The sequence below is a fragment of the Canis lupus genome, chromosome 13, assembly GCF_048164855.1.
Source record: "Canis lupus baileyi chromosome 13, mCanLup2.hap1, whole genome shotgun sequence".
Taxonomy (NCBI): Eukaryota; Metazoa; Chordata; class Mammalia; order Carnivora; family Canidae; genus Canis; species Canis lupus.
In genome coordinates, this window is record NC_132850.1 from 16,943,502 (window position 1) to 16,956,771 (window position 13,270).

The window sequence follows — 13,270 nt, forward strand, 5'->3', positions numbered from 1 at the left end:
ATAAAAATACTCGGTTACATTTGAATTTCAGGTAAACAACAAATACTTCTTAAGTATAAGTATGTCCCAAATATTGCATGGTACGTACTTATGCTAAAAGTTATCATTGTTTTTCTAAAAGTCAAATTGACCTGGAGGCCTTATATTTTTATTTTTTTATTTATCTATTTATTTATTTTTTAAAGATTTATTTATTTATTTATTTATTCATGATAGACATAGAGAGAGAGAGAGAGAGAGAGAGAGAGAAGCAGAGTCACAGGCAGAGGGAGAAGCAGGCTCCATGCCGGGAGCCCGACGCAGGACTCGATCCAGGACTCCAGGAACATGCCCTGGGCCAAAGGAAGGTGCCAAACCGCTGAGCCACCCAGGGATCCCCAGTCTTATATTTTTATTTGCTAACTCTGGCAACTCCATGTCTGAGGGAGCTCCCAGTTCAGGCTGAGCACAAGAACCCACTTCCCCTTGACACAAGGCTGACGTTGGTCACAGCTCTCCTGGATGCCCAGAATGAGTCATCTGAGCACTCAGAGGAGGGCGTAGTTTATTCTGGGTGTACATTTTGAGGAGTGAAAAAAGGGAAGTCTTAACCAAAGAAATGAAATTTAAGTTGCACTTCAGATGTGTTTCGGGCAGAGAACAGGAGCAGACGAATGAGTTGTGAGTTTCTTGTAGGCAGGGGCCATTTCTTATCCAACTTTATAGACAATTGAAAACAGACCCGGCGTTGACTAGATGTGCAGTAATGAAGCGAAGGAGAAGAAAAGAGGAAGGGAGAGGGGGTAGGAACAAAGAGCAGATCGTCCTAGAAGCCAGATGATCTTCGCAGAGCTGGGATGCCCACCGTGGAAACTTGGTGTGTGCAGGGTGGGGCAGGTGTAGCTCGAGTCTGTGTGGTCAGCTCTCGGAGAGGGGAAGGGGCCCCACTGATCATATGCTTTGGTGGCTACACCTCAGATGCTCAGAGGACAGCTGGAAGGCAGCTCTGAGTAAAAGAAGCAGATGTGGCCTGGTCTGGAAGATGGGAGACGAAGATTCTAGTCTCAGCTCCGCCTCAAACTTCATTTAGCCAGGGACTCTCCAAGGTGAGTGAGACCCTAGACATTCTGCAGGCCACTACCTTTGTTTTACAGTTGGGGAAACCGAGGCTCCAAATTGGATAGTGACCCCTGTACCCAGCTCATGATCTCAATCCTTCATTTATTTATCCACTCAGCAAACATTTTTTAAACAATTATTTAACTTCAAGTATTATTCTGGGAGAAATTGGAATTCAGAGAGAATTAAACACATTCTTGGCCTGAAGGAGGTCACAAAGTAATGGGAAAGCCAAAGAAAGGTCCACGGGTTCATTCAGTGTAGCCAGGGCTGAGGGAGGTTCGAATGGGGGCTCCAGGGTGGAGGCCAGAGGATGGTTGGTGGGGCGTGGGGTGGGGAGGAGGCAGGGCCTGATGGAAGGCATGAAGGGTGAATAAGGGAGAGTTGACAGGGCTGTTGAAACAGATCATTGAGGCAGGGCTTGGGGCATCACTGAGGGAAATGGTAAGGGAGGAGACCTGAGAAAGAGGAGGATCCAGGGCACAGGGGCTGAGGTGGAAATATCAGGGTTTGTGCCCTTTTAGGCTGGGACCCCAACTCTGGTTCTTAGGGATTCCTAGAGCCCAGGGTCTTTCCTTCAAGGCTGGGACCACAAATCCGCATTCCCAGACACTTGTTCTCAGTTCATCTGCTTTGGTGCCACAGAGATCCACTTTTCTGAGCTTGGCCTCAGTTTCCCTATCGGGACAATGGGTCCTCTTCCTGGCCCCAGCTTTAGGAATAGCATTGACAGGGATCAGCAGAGGAACCCTGAGCCTATGCCCTCCATCCCACCCCCATTTTCTCAGGGGTTAGAGTGGCAGGTGTCAGCCTGGCCATGGGCCCCCTGCTTCCCCTCCCCCGCTGTGTTTCCTATAATTTTATATTGAGACCTGTGGTCATGACGTGGGTTTTACTGCACTAACGACATGGCCTGCCCAGGTTTAATGACAAAATCCATACTCTGGCCCTGGGCCTGCTCCTCGTTTGCATAATTCCCAGAATACAGCTCCCTGAAGCTTTTGACCTGGGCCATTACAGTGGCCATAAAACGGGCCATAAAACCGCTGGGAATGGCCAAGAGGAGGGGGCTGTGGTCTTGCGGGGGTGGGAACCAAGTCCTCAACCCCTGTCTCTCCTTAGGCCTGGGAGTGGGCATCCTGGCCCATCTCTTCCACGGGTCCCAGAACCTGAGAGTCCTCCTCAGGCTGGAGAGGCTTCTGGGAAGCCCTAGTTCAGCTGCCCATCCACGTAGGAGGCGCTTCTCCAACGCCAACGCCAGCCTCATAGGTAGGCAGCCCAGGCAGACTGTCAGAACGCATCTCCTTCTGGAACATCCCTCATTCCGCCCCCCCCCCCCCGCCCCCTCCGGGCACCCCAGCAGCCAGGCCCTGGGCCACAGGTGGGCCTGGGTCACTGGGCGTCGGCTCCATCGGGCCCCTCTTCAAGGCCAGGCTCCACGGGGAGGTCAGGAGGCAGGCCGAGCAGCCTAGTGGGGGACGTGAGAAGCACGAGGGACCGGGGACAGGGACTGGGACGGGCTGTCAGTGCTAAAGATGATGAATGGGGGAGGTGCGGCTGGCGGTGCGGGCGCGCCGCTCCTGCTAATCCCCGGGCGCTGCCTCGGCCCTCGCATTGATAACGAGGAAATGGGACTGACAACAATTTTTAGCTGAGAGATTCCTCACCAAAATGCCAGGCGGCCCGAGGTCTGACAGCGCCTGATTGAGTGTGTGAGTGTGTGGGGGGGACGCCCGCAGCCCCCGCCTCCCACGCAAAGATGGATCGCTCATTCCGCCTCGCGTCCACATTCATTACCGCGCCGCCCCCGCTCGCTCTCGCCCGCCCGCCCGCCCGCCGCCGCAGGTACCCGGGCAGGAGCACCAGGCGCCCCGGCAGGAGCACCGAGCACCCCGAGCAGGAGCACCCGGCGCCCCAGGAGGAGCACCGGGCACCCCGGGAGGAGCACCAGGCACCCCCAGGAGGAGCACTGGGTACCCCGAGGAAGAGGAGCACCAGCTACCCCGAGGAGGAGGAGCATTGGGTACCGCGTGCAAGAGGACCAGGTACCCCGAGGAGGAGGACTGGGTACTCTGAGCAGGAAGAGGGCTGGTTCAGAGGGCCCCACCCGGTCCTTAGCCCTCCCTAGGGTGCCACCAGCTCAAAGGGAGGGGATTATGGGGTCAAGCTCCCCCGAGCTGTGTGACCTCACAAGGTCCCCACCCAGCTGGTGCGGCTCCGCCAAGAAGTGGCCAACTGGGGGCTGAGAGGCCTCGAGGCCGGAGAGGCATGCTGAGGAGAGCACAGGGGTCAAGCCAAGTAGCCCTCTTCTTTGGGGTGTGTGTCTGGGGGGCCAGGCTCCCAGCAGTCCCGCCCTCAGGCCTTGGGCCTCAGGCACCTGGCGTCCCACATCAGCCCTCTGCTGCCCCCGTCTGTTGGGAAGTGCTGACCACTGGGAGCAGGCCACTCGAGGGCCCACGGAGCTGCTCCTCCTCTGCCATCTTCCCCGGTGAAGCCCGTGCACAGGCTGGAGGATGGGGGCTCATTCGGAGGGAAAGCCCTCCCTTCCTAGCCCTCACTAACCCACAACCCACCCTGCAACACCCTGTCATGGGATTGCTTCTGTGGCTTGGCCTGTTTGGTTGTGTCCTAGTTCTGTTGCCCACAGGTTCCATTCTTGCCTCTCTGTTCAAGCAGCAAGTCCCATCTTCATGATCTTTTCTCTATAGACCACAAGAGGCAGGGCTTGACCACCAGGTGTCTGATTTAAGAAAGAAGCAGGAAGGTTAACACGAGGGCGAAGGTACTGCTAATGACACATGGCGATGGAAGCTGGCCCCTTTAAGAGAAGGTATGTGTGTACATGTGTGTTTGTGTGTACACACGTGTGTGCTCCACCCTTCCCTTCCCTGAACTCCCCCCTGCATAGAAGGGCTTCCATTTCCTGGTGACCAAGACACAGAGGAACCTTCAAGCAGAATTCAACAGAGTTGTCTCTTACTGGCCCTGAGACCTTGGACAAATCACTTAACACTTCTGAGCTTAAGTGTGTGTCACACATTCTTTGTGTGACACAGGTATAATGATATCTAACTCCCAGGACTTTTGTGAGGATTCAGTTAAACCAGGGCTCTGCACAAAGTGATGAGTCATCATCTGTTTTTGTGATCATCATCACAGTTGTTTGTGCTTGTATCTGTCCCCTTCTGACACCAGCCTGTCCTTGCCCTGGATCTGGCCTCCTTCCCTGCAAATTATAGAGCTTGAGACATTGACACGTAGGTAAGACTGTGTATCATTCAGTATGTACCCTGGCCCTGGCCCTTCCGGCCTCCATGGAGGTCCTTCTTCTATCCATCATCCCCATATATCTCTTGATTGGTTTGTATGCCAATATATCCATCTGTCTGTCCATCTAACCATTTATCCGCTGTCTGTGTATTAATAACCATTGGGTGTTACTGTATGCCAGGCTGTAGGCTTAATGTGTATATTTTATCTCATTTCATCTTTACAACAGTCCTGTGGTACAGATACTATTCCTGCGATCACGCTGATGAGGAAAATGGAGTTTGGAACAATGAAGCGACAGTTAGAAGGTTCAGAGCAGGATTTAAATTTGGGTCTGTCTGACTCCAAAGCTAGTGCTCCTAACCACTGCGCAAGACCCAGCTACTTACCCACCTATCCACTCACCTAGGCAATAATTCAGTAGTTGCGTCCTAGTTGACATTCAACCAATGTCAACTGGATATTGACAATGGGTCTGCTATCGTAGGGATGCCACGCAAAAATAAACAAAACAGGTACACTCTTCTGTCCTCAAGGAGCTTAGGAACCAACTACAGATAGGGACATCATACAAACATCTCTGGAGAGGTTTTAGAAAAAGGAAAGCATGTGGAACTGTGGGAGTATATCCGTTGGCCTGGGAGGTGAAGGAAATGACATTCAAGCAAAGGTGTGAAGGATGAGTGGGAACCAGTCAGGTGATGATTGCTCTAGGCACACACAGCATGTTTGAAGGTAGAGAAGGGGAAAAAGCCCAACTGAAGAACTGAAAAATGTCCAGGGTGACTGCAGCAGAGTGAGTGAGGGCCAGAGTGTTGAGATATAATGAGAGAGAGAGGCCAGATCCTGGAGGACTTTTTAATCATGTTTAAATTATCATTACTATTATTATTTTTTAACCTACAGGAGAGTTTTAAGCAGAAGCAAGAGACATATCAGACTTGCATTTAAAAAAGATCATTCTAGGGGCACCTGGGTGGCTCAGTGGATGAACATCTGCCTTCGGCTCAGGTCTTGATCCTGGGGTCCTGGGATGGAGTACCGCATCGGGCTCCCCACAGGGAGCCTGCTTCTCCCTCAGCCTGTGTCTCTGCCTCTCTCGGTGTCCCTCATGAATAAATAAATAAAATCTTAAAAATAAAATAAAATAATAAAAAAGATCATCCTAACTGCAGAGAATGGTCTGAAGGGGCAAAGTAGAGAATGCAGGAAGGCCGTTTAGAAGGTGCTCTCACTAACTCAGGCGAGACGGGCTGGTGCCTTGCTGGAGGGAGATGCTGCTGCTGCTGGTGATGATGATGGAGGTGAACAGAAGGTGGATGGGTTGGATGTAGGGATAAAGGACTAAAGGAGCCAAGGATGACTCCAGGGTTTCTGGTTTGAGCAACAGGAGGAAGAGCTGCAGGCTTGGTGAGGAAGAAAATGAGTTCAGGTTTGGACGATGTGCTTAGTTGGAGGAGCTGTTAAGACATCCATGTGAAAATGCTTTCTAGGCACTCTACGGGAGCCAGAGCCAGAGTTCCAGAGCTGGAGACATTGACACGTAGGTAAGAGCCAAGGTTCACCAAGGCATTCTCTGTGCCTGGCACAATGTCTGGCATATGGTAAACAGCCAGTAAATACTTATTGAATGAACAAACCATTTACTGAAGTTGTGAGTAGGTAAGATCACCTAGGGAGCAAGGATACAGTAAGAAGAGGCTGGAACAGAGCCCTGAATAATTCCAACAGGTAGAGGAAGTTCAAGTCATCAAAGGCTAAGAAAGAACAGTCAAGAGGAGGATGAAAACAGGTGCAATGTCATCAAAGCCAAGAAGGACTGAGTTTCAAGGGGTAGGGAGTGTCACTGATAGGGTCACGTGCTGCTGAGAGGTCAAGAACATAAGGCATGAAGGTGTCCCCTCCACCCATTGTATCCACAACTGTCTACCCCACTTCATCCGTCCATCGCCGTCCAGACCATCTAATTACTCATCCTGCCCCCTCTCACTCGTCCCCTTTCTCCTTCTCTTCCCTCCAGAAAACCATGATTGGTGCCTCTGGTGAGTGTGGGGCAGGAAGAGTTAACATGCTGACAGATGGCATTTTTTACCTTCAGTCAATATGAACAAGGCCCCAAGACTATGATTCCAAACATCTGGATTTCATCAATATGTGATCTGTCATCGTATATTGGCATTCCCCAGTCCCCGCGCCAGAGCAATGCGGCTGGTTTTATTAATACGTCAAATACATTATCCGTGTAATACACTTGTCTGGCTGGGGCCTCCCGCTGGGGCGGGGCGGCGGATTTGAATGTATGATGAATCAGTTTGCATTACATGTTCGTAAGTCATCATTTGTCAGGATTAATAGGCATCCCTGGTCGAGGGGGTGGGGGTGGGGCAGCCAGAGGAGAGATGTGCATCTAGTGATGGCCCGTATTTATCTGCCAGTACCCAAGGATGCCCTGAAAACAACCGTGTACCCTCCTGCCCAGCCCCCAGGGCAGTGGCTGGTGCTCGGGGGAGGGTGACATTTTGAGCAGTTCCCGAGTCACTTGGACCAGATAGGCCCATCCGTCTCTGCTTTGGGCTTGCCACACAACCAAAAAGGATATGGCCGGGGCCATCTGCACAAGCCTGCTAACTCTTACTCTAAAGGACTCACAAGTCCTTCTTCCAGGGAGCCTTCCCTGACTCCCACAGACTGTACGAGGTACCTTTTCTGTGTCCCCACAGCCTCTTGTGCCATCTCCAGTGACACAGTGTTACAATTGCCTATTCTGTGTCGGTCACCCTCTTTAGACTATACATTTCTTGAGGGCAAGGATTAACTTGTTTACTGCTATAGCTTCAGCATCTAGCAGAAGACACAGCCCGAAGTAAGAGAAGAGTAATAGTAATAGTAGAAATCAATACATATTCTTCGAGGGAACGACTGAATAAATGACCACTGACCTTGCTCAACTCCCCAAAGGACGCAGGCATTTGCTGGGAGACGTCGTGGCAGTTTTCTTGACTTCCTGCCTCCACCCTGACCCTTACCCAGCATCTGCTCTGCTCATCTATCCTACTATCTATGCTTGTTCCTTCATTTGCTCCCCATCCTCCCATGAGACGGTGCAGACCCCCTCACACAGCACCAGGTTCTTTACATGCGGCATTTATACATAGAATACACAGGGTGACACATTTCTGCCTGCATACCATTAGCTCAGATTGGCACTGCCCACCCCACACGGCCTCCAACCACCTCTAGGTCCTTAGGAAACAAGAGCTTGGCTGGTGCCCTGACCCCCACTGTTATGGGTACGATTTACACCCTACCCTAGCAGTAGAGGGGGCCTGGATTGAGCCGGGCAGGTCTCCCGGGTGGCCAGTGGCCAACATATGCAGGACAGCCAGGCGGAGGTCAGCCATGGACAGGTTTAGGCTCAGACTTGGGCTCGAACTGGAGCCAAGGGTTCTAGGCCAACACACGATCGAGCTCACTGGGTCTGGGGCATGGAACCCCAGTTGTTGCCACCATCAGCCTTTGCTCCACCAAGGGCACCAGCCAACCTGTTTAGGGACTGATGGGGCTTCGGGGGTCACAGGTATTTCATAGCCCTGACCTTGGCTGTCCCAAACACAACTGCAGCCTCTCTCCTCTCTGGAGCTGCAGTTCAGCTCCCCTCCTCCCTTAGCTAATAACTTCCAGACAGAGCCCTGTGCTGGGCCAGGCCAGTGGTGGGTGGCAGCAGATGTAGCCTCCCAGGGTTCCCCATTACTGACGGTAGGAAAGGGCCCAAGTCAGGAAAATCTCCACATGTGGACACGCACACAGATCCTCTCAAATGTCTGGACACACGTTCACGTGAGGGCACTGGCACACACAGGTAGGGGCTCACACGAGCACGTCTAGAGAACCTCGCCAGAGTGTAGGTTCTACATCTGCGAGTGTAGACAGAGTATACCTGGACGCTCTCCCCGGCCTGCCCACCCACTTCACTCTCCCCCAGCGCCTTCCTTGCCATGGAGCCCAAGTGCTAGGACTGTACTGTTTAAAGTAAAGTAAATCCAAGTGTGCTTTACCCCCCGCTGGCTCTGACTATGGGCTTATAAAAATGAAGTGGGGAACCTCTGCAGCTGTGGGCAATAAATCCTGAACTGCGGAGGAGGGCACGTTACCTGCGTTCTGGGCTGATGGGTGGGACTTGGGGCACTGGTTACAGGGGCCTGCAGGCTGGGTGGGCAGCAGGCCAGCTCCTCGGCCTCAGGCACTGCCTGCTAGCCCAGCCCCGGCCAGCTGTGCCCCACAGACCTGCGGGGTCGGGAGCCTGGAACCCCTGAGCCCAGGCTGGCCGGTGGGCAAGGACAGAGAGAGAGAGAGAGAGAGAGAGAGAGAGAGAGAGAGAGAGAGACTGGAGCAGAGAGATGTAGGGAGGGGAAGAGGAGGAGGAGGAGGAGGAGGAGGCTGGGGTGGGGAGAGCGAGCAAGACAGGCACGTGCTGCTAAGGCTGAGGGGAGCCCTCGCATCTGGAGATCAATTAGCATCAATTACTGACTTCATTTAATTGTCGTCCAAGATGAATTTGTCATTTTTAGCTGGGAATTAATGGGAGACCTTCACCTCTCCCTGGCAGCAGCCGCGGAGCCCGCAGCGGTCACCCCAGTCTCCTAGGAGCCCTGAATCCTGCTGGGCCGGGCCAGGCCGAGGGGCGGGCAGCGGGCTTCGGGCAACTCCGCCTCCGGGGTCCCCCGGCCTGGCCCACTAGCCCGGGGCGCAGGTGGGGGCCGTGGGGCCCGCGGAGCAGTCCTTTGCAGCCTCTGGCTTCAGCCAGAAATTAATTTGCTGGGCTGAGCGTGTTTACCTTTTCCCAGCAAAGGCGAGACAGTAAACAGCGGACCGGCGGCTGAAATTGAATTGATAACTGCATCAACGTGCCAGATAACGCCTAAAATAATACGCCGATAAGGAAATTCGATTTGATTTGCTGCTGCGCATCAGATTGGCCCCATCTGTAGCTGCCTGTAATCATTTTCAATTGCGTTGGGAAACCTTATTTGTCCTTAAATATTTCTGTCATTTTTCATTGCTGGCGACAGATCCTCGGGCAGGTGGCAGGGGTGCGCTGCCTCTGCGGGCGCGGGGCAGCGGCCCGAGGAGGAGGGGTGGTGGGGACTCTCAGGAAGGGAGGCAGGGAGCCGGCGGCCGGGCGGCCCGGGCGGTGACAGCTGTTCCTCCAATCAATCACGCTGTCGACAGGGAGGGACGACTGGCTGGCAGAAATTGAGTTTGCCTCACAGGGGACGATTGAGCAAATTAATAGCCCATTAGCCAAGCAGTGACCTGAGAAATGAAGGTGCAGGGGTTCCTGCTCGCTCAGGCCGGCTGGGGTGGGGCAGGGCAGGGGGAGGGGCTGGGGAGCAGGTGGGGGCACCTGGGGATGGGGCACTCGGAGGTGGGCCAGGGAAGGGAAGGTGAGGCAGGAGCCCTGGCAAGCTGGGGGAGGCCGGCTGGAGGGCGGAGGTCGGAGGAGAGATGCTGGGGGAGGAGAGGGGAGGTGGCTCCGGGGTCTCTGGACATCTCCAGGGCTCTGTGCCCCGCCAGAAGCTCTCCTTCCTCCATCCCTAGATGCTTCCTTCACTTTTTCTCATCCCTTTTCCCTGAAATGGGCCCCTCCCCTGGAGACACCACTCCCTGGAGTCGTCCAGGTGCAGGTGGTCTCTTCTCCCAAGTCCAGGTGGCTCAGGCCCTGGGAGGTGGGGTCAGTGGCTGGTGGGTGCTCACTGCCAGGCCGGCCCTCGGCCTCCCGCGCTGTGGGCTCTGATGTCAAGCACCGCCCTGTGCCCCGCATCCCTGGGCCTGCTCCCACTCGTCCACCCAAGCCCCACCACTGACCTCCCCTCCTCGATGGCCGTTCTTTCCCCTGTACTCACTTCCTCCTGGAGGACCTGCTCAACAGCCCCAATTGCTCTGTGGCTACAACTCCCTCTCCGCCCACCCTCCTAGGGCCTTACGCCCATCACACTTGCTTCTCCCGCTCTCCTCCTCCCACCTCCCGAGACACCACTCACTCGTGGACTGTAGCCCGAGTCCTAGGGCCCATCACCTCAACTCCCTCTTGCATCCTCTGCCTCCACAATCCAACTGTTCTCCTTTTTGTCTCAGACACACAGGCGGCTAAACGCAGCTGGGGAAAATCACAAAACCGCGCAGATATGTGCCAATAAAAATTCACAGTTTCCAATCTCGGCACTCCTAAGCAATCCCTTCACATGCCCTTGGTCAGCTCTGTCTCCCTTTTCCCACAGAGACAATCCAATAATATTTTACTATCTGGAGCCCCCTCCCCACCGCCCCATCTCCTGTCCCCAGCTCTCTTACTAGGTGGCCTTGCTTCCCACTTTGCTCAGAAATCTGAAGTCCTTAGGGAGGAGTTCCCTCAACTTCCAGATCCACACACACCTCTTTTTCTCTTCCAGTTTCAGTGGAAGAGGCATCCGTCTCCCTGTTCTAGCCAGGATCCCTTCTCCTGGGTTTAGAATCTCACTCCTGCCTATGTCTGCGGGGAAAGCTGCTGTGGGTGCCCTCTCTCCTGCGCCCCCCCTTCCCTCCTCAGGCCTCCATCCATCAGTATCTACATGCTTGGAGTCACCTCCACTGCAACAATATCAACAACTCCTCTCTCCCTTCTGTATGGCACCTTGTGACAAAGGCCCTCTTCTTCCCATCTCACCTAAGATGCTCCAAGGAGCCTTGCTTGCTGTCCATACTCCTTTCTCTTAGTAGTTCTTTTTTTTTGTTTTTTTTTTTAAGATTTTATTTATTCATGAGAGACACAAGAGAGAGGCAGAGACACAGGCAGAGGGAGAAACAGGCTCCATGCAGGGCTCGATCCAGGACCCTGGGATCACAACCTGAGCCCAATGCAGACGCTCAACCACTGAGCCACCCTGGTGGCCCTCTCTTAGCACTTCTTAACTCCCTGTGATCTGCACCCCCACTGCCCCACACTCTAATATTTATTGAGGGTCTTCCATGTGCTAGGCACTGCACCGAACTCTAAGGATACAACCAAATCTACGTCCTAATGGAGCTTACAAAGTAGGAGGAAACACACAATAAAATTATACAAACAACTGTAGTCATGCCAAAGAGAGGTGAACAGTGCTCATGCGGACCTGGAAATGCAGTTTTGCCCTGCTCAGAGGAAGCCAGCAAGGCCTCCCTGAGGACGAGACGCAGGCTGAGACGTGATGGGTAGGTACAAGCTGTACAGATGAGGAGGAAGGAAAGAGAATAACATCGATCAAATCCTTCCCTGTGCCAAGCACTTTACTACTTCGTAACTGAGGGAACGGGCAAGAAGCTCCATAACCTGCTCATGGTCACCCTGTAAGCGGTGGTGCTGGACCTCCAGCCTAAGCGGGGCAAGGCCAGAACCCGGGCTCTTAACCCTTCCACCCCACTCCCTGGGGCCAGCTATCACCTTGTCTTCGCCCACTCCTCTCTCTGCCCCCCACCCCCATCCCTACCTCCAGTCCTGTCCCATGCCTGTCACCATGCAGGATCCTCTGCTAGGATGACCCGCAGGCTCTTCAAGCCCAGTGCACCTGAAATAGGATTTACCTTCTCTGGACCTGCCTTCCACCTGCTTTTTCCATTTGCATGAGACACTTAAACCCTGCCCCCGCCCCCCCCCCCCCCGCCCCGCCCCAGATTCCCTGCATCTGGGAGTCTTACTCTTTACTCTGGCCCCTCCATCAAGTAAGTCTACATCGTACTTGTCTTTATGTCCTAAGCAGCCCCTGGCACCATCTTTTCTACATTGCTTTGGTTCAGGCATCATCTCCAGTCTTTCCTGTCATCTCCTAACACATCTCTGTCCCCTCTAATCCATTTCTCTCTCTACAGCCAGCAGGATCCTCCTAAAACACAAATTGGGTCCTATCGTTCAGCCACTTAAGACCCTTCTTCGGCTCCCGAAGCCCACAGCATAAATTCCGGACTCCTTATCCCGCGAGCGCCTCTCCAGCCTGTAGCCTCTCCGGCAATGCTGTGTGGACAAGCCCCAGCTCTTCGCATGGTGTCCTTACCGCCAACGGTGCCCACGACATCCATCTCCCTATGGGCAACCCATAATTCCTTATTTATTCCTGAAGACTGCACCCAGACAATCCTTCCTCTTCGCAGCCTTCCCTGGTATTACCCTCCCATGCTATGTCTTACATGTCTTTACCTCTTCTCGCACACATCATGCATATAACATTGCAATGGTTTGTTTGTCCATCCGTCTCCCCTGGTGGACTCTGAGCTCCTTGATGGCAGGGAGCTTCTCTGATTTGCCTGGTCCGCTCAGGGCCTGACACAGGGCCCGGCGCAGAGTGCGTGGCAGTTAGGCTGCTGAAGGACTCAGTGGCCAAGCCAGTGGGAGGAGAACTTGAAGGGGCTGCAGGAGAATGGCTGAAAAGACAGTGAAAGCTGGGGTGGGTGGGAGGTGGAGGTGCGAGGGTGACAGGTAGGAGTAGGGGAAGGTCGGCAGTTGAGGGAATGCTGTCAATTTCTTTTGTTTAAATAAAGCCTGGTTTCATGGTCAGTGACAGGGACGAGGCCCAATGACTTTCAAAGGGAGGAGCCCTTGAAACACAGAAGCTCTAACTGTTCTAGAAAAAATAACAGTGTCCACAGACCTGGTGGGAAGGAGGTGGGCAGTGGTCCCCTGAACGCAGCTGGCCAGTCAAATCCTGTGCCTAGAAACACTGACAGGACAGACAGATACTCACGTGCTCACAGAGGGTCTCCAGGAGCCTCCCCCATCTCCGAGCCCTCCGGGGGCCTCTATGCTAGCCCAGCACCCCACCCAGAACCCCTGGGCTGCTCCCTCTCTCAGCAATTTCCCTACCCAAGAAAGCTCTAAGGGTTTCAATTACCGGCG

General features: G+C 53.8%; 1 protein-coding gene and 1 long non-coding RNA gene across 7 annotated transcripts in view; one reads left to right on the plus strand and one right to left on the minus strand.

The window, feature by feature from the left end:
* The window catches only part of RNF220 (ring finger protein 220), a 234,794-nt gene that overhangs the window by 37,623 nt on the left and 183,901 nt on the right, over positions 1-13,270 (minus strand). The window lies entirely within an intron of this gene.
* LOC140602661 (uncharacterized) lies at positions 579-6,618 on the plus strand. Of its 2 annotated transcripts, XR_012005561.1 has the most exons (7): positions 579-856; positions 958-1,085; positions 2,221-2,367; positions 2,944-3,143; positions 3,807-3,928; positions 5,759-5,915; positions 6,389-6,618. It is a non-coding gene; the product is annotated as an uncharacterized lncRNA (long non-coding RNA). The 2 variants fall into 2 exon arrangements; XR_012005560.1 differs by lacking the exons at positions 579-856; positions 958-1,085; positions 2,221-2,367; positions 2,944-3,143 and adding an exon at positions 3,221-3,414.